This window comes from Manihot esculenta, chromosome 2, assembly GCF_001659605.2.
Source record: "Manihot esculenta cultivar AM560-2 chromosome 2, M.esculenta_v8, whole genome shotgun sequence".
Lineage (NCBI taxonomy): Eukaryota > Viridiplantae > Streptophyta > Magnoliopsida > Malpighiales > Euphorbiaceae > Manihot > Manihot esculenta.
Genome location: NC_035162.2, coordinates 17,329,106 through 17,339,680, shown reverse-complemented (window position 1 = coordinate 17,339,680; position 10,575 = coordinate 17,329,106).

Genomic DNA, 10,575 nt, shown 5'->3' with positions numbered 1-10,575 from the left:
CTCATCATCTGCCCTAGATGGGCCATCATCAAATATCAAGCTTAGTTCTCATCATAAAATACAATCAGACATAATGAAATGATCATGCACACAAGGGATAACATACTCTAGGGCCAAGCACCATACTATCTCCATATACATTACATCATCTCTATACATTACATTATCTTTGTATCCAATCCATCATGTCCACTTCTCTATACTATTACATAAACCTTTACCCTTGCTGTTACTCTGTCTTCTCTCAGGCCCTGAAAACATGGGGGTAGGGAGAGGGGTGAGCTACTAGAGCCCAGTGAGCAGAACAATAAAACATTTAACAAAACATGCTATCATGAAATGCGTCATAGCACAAGTAAAGCACATCATGGATGGACTGACCCAAAAATCCCTCTGCTCTGTGTCCGGCCCTCAAAGGAGCTCCTCAGGACTTCTGTTACATACAATATACACTGTGCCTGGCTCTCAAAGAGCTCCTCAGGACTTCTATTACATGGAAATAATATTCAGAGGGCTAAAGGGTCTCCATGTTGTCCATCCCCATCGACAATGAATAATGCAATGCATCACCTTCGTGAACACTAATGCAATACACCCTAGTATAACATGGCATTTATGATGCATGAATCATGCTCAAAACTTTGCATTTATGTAAAAACACAGTTCAGTTCCACTCACCTCTAGCAACTGCTGGGCAGTCTCTGTATCTCTAACTCTGTGGGCCTCTCTAAACAAGGCATTTTATACCAAGGCTATAAGGCGAGTATCCACCAAGCCCATAATCTGGGTGTTAGTCTTGCTAATTCAAGCATTTTATGCTAAGGTCACAAGGCGGGTATTCGCCAGACTTGAAATTTGGGTGTTAGTCTCGCTACCTAAGCCAATTGTCTGCCAAAAAGTATTACAAGGCGGGTAACAGCCAAGCGAGTCTTTGAGTGTTAACCCTAAAAAAAAAAAGACAAGTTTATGCCAAAAAGCACCACGAGGCGGATAACTGCTAGGCGAGTCTTTGAATATTAGTCCCAAAAGATAAAGGCAAGTTTTTGCTAAAAAGCGCCACAAGGTGGGTAACTATCAAGCGAGTTTTCGGGTGTTAGTTCCAAAAGACAAAGGTAAGTTTCTGCCGAAAAGCACCATGAGACGGATAACTGCCAAATGAGTCTTTAAGTGTTAATCCCAAAAGATAATAGCAAGTTTCTACCGAAAAGTGCCACGAGGCGGATGACCGCCAGGCACATGACCGAGTGTTAGTCCTAAAGCCATAGAAAAATAGTTATAAGCTTCGAATATGAAGAATCGAAGATCGATGAGAGGACTTTTGATATAACACAATAATCATCTAAAGTAGGCCATGAGCTGGTACTCAAAGACAATGCCACGTAGCAAGGGTATGATTAGATAATACTCGGTCCCACAAATGAAAAAAAAAACCCGAACATTATAGATCTAAACTCTTCGTCAAGACTTGCTCTCTCAATTATAGGGCTATGCTCCATGGGAAGTTACCATTAGATTCAATCCAGCAAATCCCCATTACACCTATAATCATGGGATCCCCTATCAACTAGTCAGTACCAACCGAATTTTTAGGAAATATGATAATTAACTTCATCTTCTTATATTATAAAAGCTAATGATCGCAGAGACTAAGGTACGCATTTTGACATAACTACTCTTAAGTTCCAAGCGATTCCTTACATTCACCCTTTTCTTTAATTTACTAATTTGAGCATCGAAGTGGCAGCAATAGGCACCAACCACCTCACGTTCTCTTTCTTGTAGAGTGACCAATTTTCTGCACAGTTTCGTTTCAGCCATATCAAAAATGAAAAAGTGTGAGAGAATGGAAAAAAATGAGATACAAAAGAGAAAATAAGGATAAAAATGAAGAGAAAATAAGAAAAAAGGAAAAATTAAAGAAAATGAGAAAAAAAGAAAAAAGAAAAGAAAAGAAAATGATAAAAAGATGAAGAGAAAATAAGAAAAATAAAAGAGGAAATGAAGAAAATAGAACAAAATAGAAAAGATTATTGAAAGAAAAAAGTTAGAGAATATGATAGAAAAGAAAGCAAATGAAAGAAAATGAAAGAAAAAAGAAAAGAATGGGAGAGAAAATAAAGAAAATGAAATAAAAATTAAAAGATAAAAGAAAGAATAACCAAAGAAAATAGAAGAGAAAATTGAAGAAAATAAAAGAAAATGAAAATAAATAAATAGAGAAGAGATCATTAATGAAAAGAAAATAAGATAAGGAGAAAAATAAAAAAAAATAAAGGAGATAAGATGTGTATATAAATATGTGAATTAGAATCTGATTAGTACGGATTTAATCTATTACTAAATTTAAAAGAAAAATACGGACGAATAAAAATAAAATGCGGCATTATTCTTTAAATTTTTAAATTAGTAATAGATTTAATAATGAAACATTATACTTACTAACTTTTTTAAAAAAAAAAAAAAGATTTCAAAATAAAAGCATAATATTTTTTCTTCAAAATAATTTTTAATTAGTAATAGATTTATTAACGAATTATATCTGTTATTAAATTAAAAAAAAAACTACAGAGTTTCAAAAAATAAAAAAATTCTTTTTTATCCAAAAAATAGTAATGGATTAATTCCGTCGCTCAGTCTCTTATTAAGCTGGTAATATATTGCATTTCCTTTTAAATTTATTATTATTATATCCATTTATTATTTAAATAATTTATTTATTTAATAATCAGTTCATTGCTGATAATATATTGCATTTCCTTTTAAATTTATTACTATTTTATTTATTTATTATTAAATAATTTATTTATTTAATAATTAATTTAGCAATGAATTTAGTAATGGATTAAGAGGTGTTACTAATATTTTGTTAATTTATAATAAATTTTAAAATTAATTATTAAATTTATAAATAATTTTATTCAGTAATAAATTTAATAATCCGTTATTAAATTAAAAAATTAATAACAGATTAAAAAATTATTGGTAGTCCATTACTAATTTGTAATAAATTTAAATTCATTAGTTGACAGATTTTTATAATGTTAAATATTATATAATTTTGTTATAAAAAATAAATTAATTAATTAACAACATATCATAAAAATGATAAAAATTTATTTAATTGGAGATTATTTCTTATAGAAACGTTGCAACAAAGTTTTTGATTTTCGGCTGCACCCATCTTCGCTTGTTAAGGTTCAGAATGAGATTCATTTATCTTGACTTTGAAGGGTTAGAATTTTTGTGTTGCTGAAAATCTTGGAGATCTTTGTCCTATCCTGCTCTATTTGTTAGACGATTAATCCTAAAGCATTGAAAGCCAACAAGCTTTCCTCATCTGACCTTTTCCGATCCTCCTCTAGTTTAGGTTCTGTTGTCCTTCGTGGGATAAGGAAGCTGTTGAGTTGTATTTTCTAATCTTCGATATGAATTTTGTTTTTTGGTTTGGTTCACAACCATCTTGCCCCTTCTTCTTCGACGACAGCCTTGAGGCAAAAAGTTTTACTTTTCAAGTTTCTCAAATTCTCAAGCATGTGTCTAGTGTTGGGCTTGAATTTGAATTTCTAGTTAAGCCTTTTTAACTTAGTATATGAAGGTTTGAACTTTTTTTGCTGGGTGCTATAATTTAGATCTTTTGGTCTTTTTAATAAAACCAAACTTTCAACTTAAAAAAAAAAAAAGTTATTTCTCCAACATATTCTCAAACCATTGACTTAGCATTGGACAATATAAGATTGTAATTCTCTCAGGATGATGGGATACATGGTGAGTTAAGAGTCAAACATTTGTGTAAAAATAGTTACTTTTTTTTATAAATAAAATAAATTTATTAGTCGTATTTTTAAAATTTACTAATTTACTAATAGATTTTAATTATTTATTTATTTTATTTTTATTAATTTATTATATTATATATGTTATAACGGTTCCATTGACCAAATAAGACACTAAATCACCAAACATCTCCAACGCCAGAAGAAAGAGCCAAGAATCTCCAGAAAACACCGCGATGAATTCAAAAAGATAGCAATGGTCCAAACCTGCTACATGTATGCAAACAGAGAAAAGCACAATAGACCAGCAATGGGAAAGCCCAAACCATAGAGAACCACTTCATAAATATACACAACTTAGGCTCATACCACCACAGCATGTAGATAAACAACAAAGACAGAAAAGAGGAAGAGAAGGCTAAAACACTCCTGACTAAGCCTAGGATCAGCGGTCAACCTGATCTATCCTCCTGGAAAACCATATGGACATCCTCTCTCCGCATCTGCCAGAAATATATATTAAAAAAAGAATACATACCAATAAATATAGATCTACTGATCAGCATCAGATATAGCCAAAAATGTAAAAGCCGTTATTTGTAAACAAACCCTGGCCTGTTAGGGAGAAGGGTACGCCCACTTCTAAAGTAAAGGGGAAAAAAGATGTTTCAAGAGAGAGGAAGCCATTGAACAACAGAGATAAAGGTCGAGCACCTTAAAGAAAATCTCTAAGAGTCAAAAACTCTATGATTTAACTTATTAATTTTAATTTTATATATACTTGTGAAATAAGATAAATTACTGATACTTTATTTAAATAATAATTTTAATTTTTAAGATTGCCGTTTGATTTATTTTCAGATTAAAAACTCACATGCACGATTTACACAATAAAATATTATAAACTTACTTAAAATACATAATCGTTCTCTATAGCAAGCCATGAATTTTATCATTAATTAATATTTTATAAATATAAATTATTTTTGTTTAATTTATCAAATTATATTGTCTCGATAAATAAAACTCACTCTTTAATGAATTAAAGCATAAGAAAATGTATATTTATTCACAATAATTAAATTAAAATTAAAAACATAAATTTTATTTTTAATGTCTTAGAAGAATATGTTTTAATAATCAATGTAAAACAACCATTCTTTACATAGTGCAGTTAAATACATACAGAATATACACAATTATTATTAAATATGTTAGAAAAATTATTTGTTTAATATAAATCTCCAATTAAATACAATTAAAAAGAAAGAAAAATTATTTTTTTAATATAAATCTCCAATTAAATACAATTAAAAAGAAAAACATTCAAATTAGTATATATTTATCACCAAATTACAATTAATCACATACAATATTAACAATAGAGTTTAAAATATAATAAATTGCAACCTATATATATTGAACTCTTCAAAATTTAATGCTTAATTGGATTCTAAAGTCATAATTAATTATCATTTGGTCCGATCACAAGAGAAATATAAAAAAAAAAAAAAACTAAAAAGTTTTTGAAAATAATTAAAATAGAATATTAATAGTTCAACACAAAAAGTAAAAAAAATAAAATAAGCCATAAATAAAGTTTTACAAAGTTTGAATTCAAATTTTTTTTATAATACTATTTCAATATCATTTAACTTAATATATATTTTTTGAAGTTGAAACTTGAGAAAAATAAATTTATGAAAAAAATTACTATTTAATTTCTATATTAAGAAATTTATTAGTTAAATCTTTAGTTTTAAAAAATATATTAAAATATTTTAGTATTTTAAAAAATTTACTAATTAATTCCTTTATAATTTTAATCATTAAATATTATAAAAAAATTTAAAATATTTTTAATATAAATAAATTAATTAATAAATATTTTATAAAAGTGAAACATCAACTAATGAATTTTTTCAAATCATACATAGTAAATAGCAAAACATTTAAGGGTTATAACTAAAAAAATAACTAATTAATAAATTTTTTAAAATATAAAAAAATTTTAATATAATTTTAAAATGAAAAAATAAATTAATAAATATTAAATTTCCCGAAAGTTATTAAGAAGGCCTAACAATTTAAGTAATTTTTTACTTGAAAACTGCAAGTGGCATATCTTTCATGGGAGGTTTATGGAAGGTTGTAAAAAGAAAGAAAAAGATTTGAATGGCCATAAAATAATGAAAATCCTAATAAAATGGATATTCCTTGAAATATCCAAACAAAAAAAAAAAAAAATCTTTTTCTCCCTTTCTATATTCATAAGCTCCATATTGTTCATAGGCATAGCTTCCCAACTTGATCCCTTCAATTTGTGCTATTGATGTATCCTCCTCAAACTCTCATGTCCATACACTACTATATCTCTTTCCATAATCTTTGATTTTCTATTTCTTTTTTCCATTCTTTCTTTTCCTACCCAACTCCTAACCTATCTTCCTTTCTTTTTTTTTTTCCCCTCTTTCCTCTCCTCTGTTAATTCTTAAATTCTTTGCTTATACACATCCCCTAAAAAATTAATGCTCCCATTTATTAGGCTCTGATAGATTGTTAGGCAAGTGGTTTTTTTTCTTTTTTTTTAATGTTGCGCCCTGTTGCATTTATAAGTAATTTTGGGAAAGGATGACGTAGGGGTGTGCATTCGGTCGGTTCGGTTCAAAATCGAACCGAACCGAATAAACCGAAAATTAAAATTTTAGTATTTATGAAAACCGAACCGACCCGATTTTGGTTAGAAACAGAATTAAATCGAACCAGTCTGATTCAGTTTGATTTGATTAGGTTTGATCGGTTTCTATTTTTAATAATTTTTTTATTTTTTACACTTTATTTTTAATATTTTAAAATTTAATTAAAATATTTTAATTTTAATATGATTTAATTTCTCTATATTATTGAAAAAATATATTATTATCACTAATCGGTTCGATTCGGTTTTTTCGGTTTTTTTTTATTAAAATCAAACCGAACCGAAATAACTGAAATTTTTGAAATTAAAAACCGAATCGAATCGAAATATATAAAAAATCGAATTAAATTTTTAAATCAATTCGATTCGGTCGATTTTTTCGATTTGAATCGAATACTGCTCACCCTAGGATGAAGTGAATTATTATTATTATTATTATTATTATTATTATTATTATTATTATTATTATTATTTTGAAGTATGGAGTAGGCTATATTAGTTGGTGGAAGTTAGGCTTCTGGATATAGTTGTTTGAAAGCAAATTCATGGAAGAATATATCACTTTTAATGCATGATTTTTGCTCTCTTTTATCATGATAAAAATATGATTCCATTCACTAGGAAAACAATAAATAATAAGAGTTGAGACAGATGTTTAATGATCTACATAACCAAATATATAATTTATAAAACAATAATATTTTCTTTTCTTTTCTTTAATGAGCATTAAAATTACCATACATAAATTTGAGAATATATATATATAACAATTTAAGTATGAATATCTTTTTCTTATTTTTTACATTATCACTGAATAAATTCCCATTCTCTGATAATTTTTTTTAAAAAATGATAATATATACTTACACCCTATACTATTTCATATTAATCTATTAAATAATTAAATTAAAATTATAATATATTGTACCTATAAATTTATAAATATTATAACAATTAAATACAAATTAATTATAACATTATTGAATTATAAAAAAAATAAAAATGGTTCGACTTATTGCTAATTTTATGGGTTAAATAGTTATAGTTTATAAAATTTTTAAGGGTTAAATAGTTATAGTTTATAAAATTATTAAATTTTTAAAGGTTAAATAGTTATAGTTTATAAAATTTAACTGTTAAATAGTTAATTTTTAAAAAATTAAGAGTCAAAATAATAATAAAAAATTCAGAATATAAAATTTAAAAGTCAAAATATATATTCCACCAAAAATATATTATTAAAGCGTAATAAGTTCACAGAGAAATGAATGGGAAATGGAAAGAAAAGACTTAAGATGATGTTGATATAGTTTTGAATATTTATATAAGGATAAATTACTTTTGAGATATGTCAAAATTAACCGACGTGTCTTTTATTTTTAAAATTTAATATTTTAATTTCATCAAATTGGAAGTACTTTCATTTGATTTTCTGTTAATTATTTTTGAAATAATTAAAATATTTTTAAATATATGATATTATTTAATCATTATTAGATTAGGTCAGTTATGTTGTTAGATTTCTTAAATATAAATAATTTAGTTTTTGTATTTTATGTTTATCAAACTCAAAAAAACTGTTTTAACAAAAGAATTTTCAATTTACCGGAATCAAAATATAAAAATTAAATTGTTAAATTTTAAAACTAAAGAAACATAATTAAAGGGAAAAAAAAATATTATATAACTGGTTTCAATTAGTTTGAAATTAAAACTTTATTGCTGTAAGGATTTACTAGATGCATCGCTACAAAATAAGATTTAATTAATTATTCCAAAAAAGGGTTTTAATGAAAATTGATTAAAAAGTCTGAATATTAATTTTGAATGTGCTAAGTTTAGTCTATGTTTTGGAAATAATCAATAATAGAAGCTTTTATTATCAAATATTTGATGTATCTTCAAATAAACACTCATTCGATTTAGTAAATAAATTAAATTACTTATCAGCTACTCGAGATTCCGTCTAATAAAAGTCAATTGGCTCAATTCAGTTTCTAAACAAATCTAAATTCGAATTTAATTTTTAGACTAGTTTAATAAATGAATCAAATTTGAATTTTATAGCATTCGATTGATTAAAATTTATAAATTCGACTCGGTTTTGAGTTTATAAACAAATTCGCGAACAGTCTCATTAAGTAGAATGGAATTAATATTATAAAAAAAAAAACAAATTCAAATTTATATATTTTTTTATAAGTCAAATATAAATTTTTTAAAATTCAGTTTTATTTAGTTTAATTATACCTTTAAAACTTGCCAATATTTAGATCGTTAAGATTTAAAAACTTATTTTTATAAGTTTAGGAATTAATTCGTATATATACTTATTTAGCTAAAATTATTTAATTTTAAATTAAAACTCATAAATAAATTAAACTATTCGTAAAATATTTAAGACTAATCTTGATAAAAACTCGATTCTTCTAAATTCATGTATTAAACGAAGCAAATTTAAAGTTATTAATATTCGCATCGAGTTCAAAATGAATAAAATTTCAATTTGGCTTAAACTCAAAAAAAAATTTTCAAACTAAATTTCTACTCTTCAAAATTTGACTAAGCTATAATTTATGTAAACATAATGAGAGAACTTTATTATAAATAAATAAATAACAATAAATAAATTAAAATATTACCTTCTTCGATGACATGAGTTTTTTTTAATTAAAAAATTTAAATTTAAACATTGAGTGTGAGGTACTCTTAAAATTTTGAAAGAAAATATATTACTTAGTAAATTTATTCCATGTAAATTCAATATAATTGAAATGTTATATATAAAGTATTGCCTCCTTTTTGTTTAGAGTTTGTTAACTACATTTCAAGATTCCATATTTCCCTAAAAATTAGAGAAAAAGGTGCCACGCAGTCCACTTAGCATTCTAATTTGAGAATCAAAATTATCTTTTAAGGGAAAAAAAAACACCAAGCTACTAAAAAAATTGCAGTTTGGAAAATATTTGCATATATATTATTTGACAAAAAGTTATTTCATGTAGTGTTTTTAGTTCTAAAACTTATTAAATTTTAATTTTAAATTATTCTCTAATATTCACGAGTTAATATATTTGAGAACGTATTTTTTTCACAGTAATACTGAACAGACGCTTAATTGATTGGCTATGATAGGGATTGCAATGGTGATAAAAATTTGAAAATGATTTAGAGGAAAAACCTAGAAAATTTCACAATAGAAAGATTTGTCTTTTATTATGAGAATTGAGACAAAAATATTCAATGAGACTGAGAGATGAGTTTTACACTTTTTCTCAAGAAAAAGAAGCCTCGTGGCAGAAGCAACAGTTACTGTGAACCAATTAAAAAAAGAAATTAAAATATATAGTATCTTAAATCAAATAGAATTGAATTAAGAAAATTGAATTAAACTCATTAGCTTGATTAAGATCACTAATTTCAAAAAATTATTCAAGTCCTGATCAATTTTTTTAGGTCATATGAACTCCTGCAAAATTAAAAATAAAAAATAAAAATCTCCAATATTACCGATAAATTTGAGATACAGCATTTGCGTAAACTTTTCTACTGAAATAACTTGTTATAATTACCGATAGCTAAAGAAGAGTCTTGCAACAATTATAATTAAATGAGCTTTTTTTTATCAAAATCACCTAATTATCAAAATTCATGATAAGGAATTTTTTAAAGTCACACCAAAATAATTAGGAAAAACTCGAATTTGAAAAAATAATATTGTAAAAGGTTTATAAACTGTCTAAATCTCATAAGAAAAATATTGATTTTTTTATCTGAACACTCGTTTGGATTAATCAAATGAAATAACTCTTTACCATGTGCTCATAATTAACCCGCATGTATATGATCTCTAAACCCATTTACCCAGACTGCAAGAGTGGTTTGCAAAGCTATGGAAAAAAAAAGAAGAAGAAGAAAATGAGATAGGTTTCAATCGAGAGCTTCTAGTTGGAGAGAAGGAAGAAGAGGGAAAAAAGGAAAAGAAGAGATTGAAATCTGCAAAAGGACAATTTTATGTGCCCAAAGCAAATGGAGACTTAACGGATATGAACTTTAAAAAAATAAATTAAAAAATAAATCACTAGATTGAATTTCATTTTATTA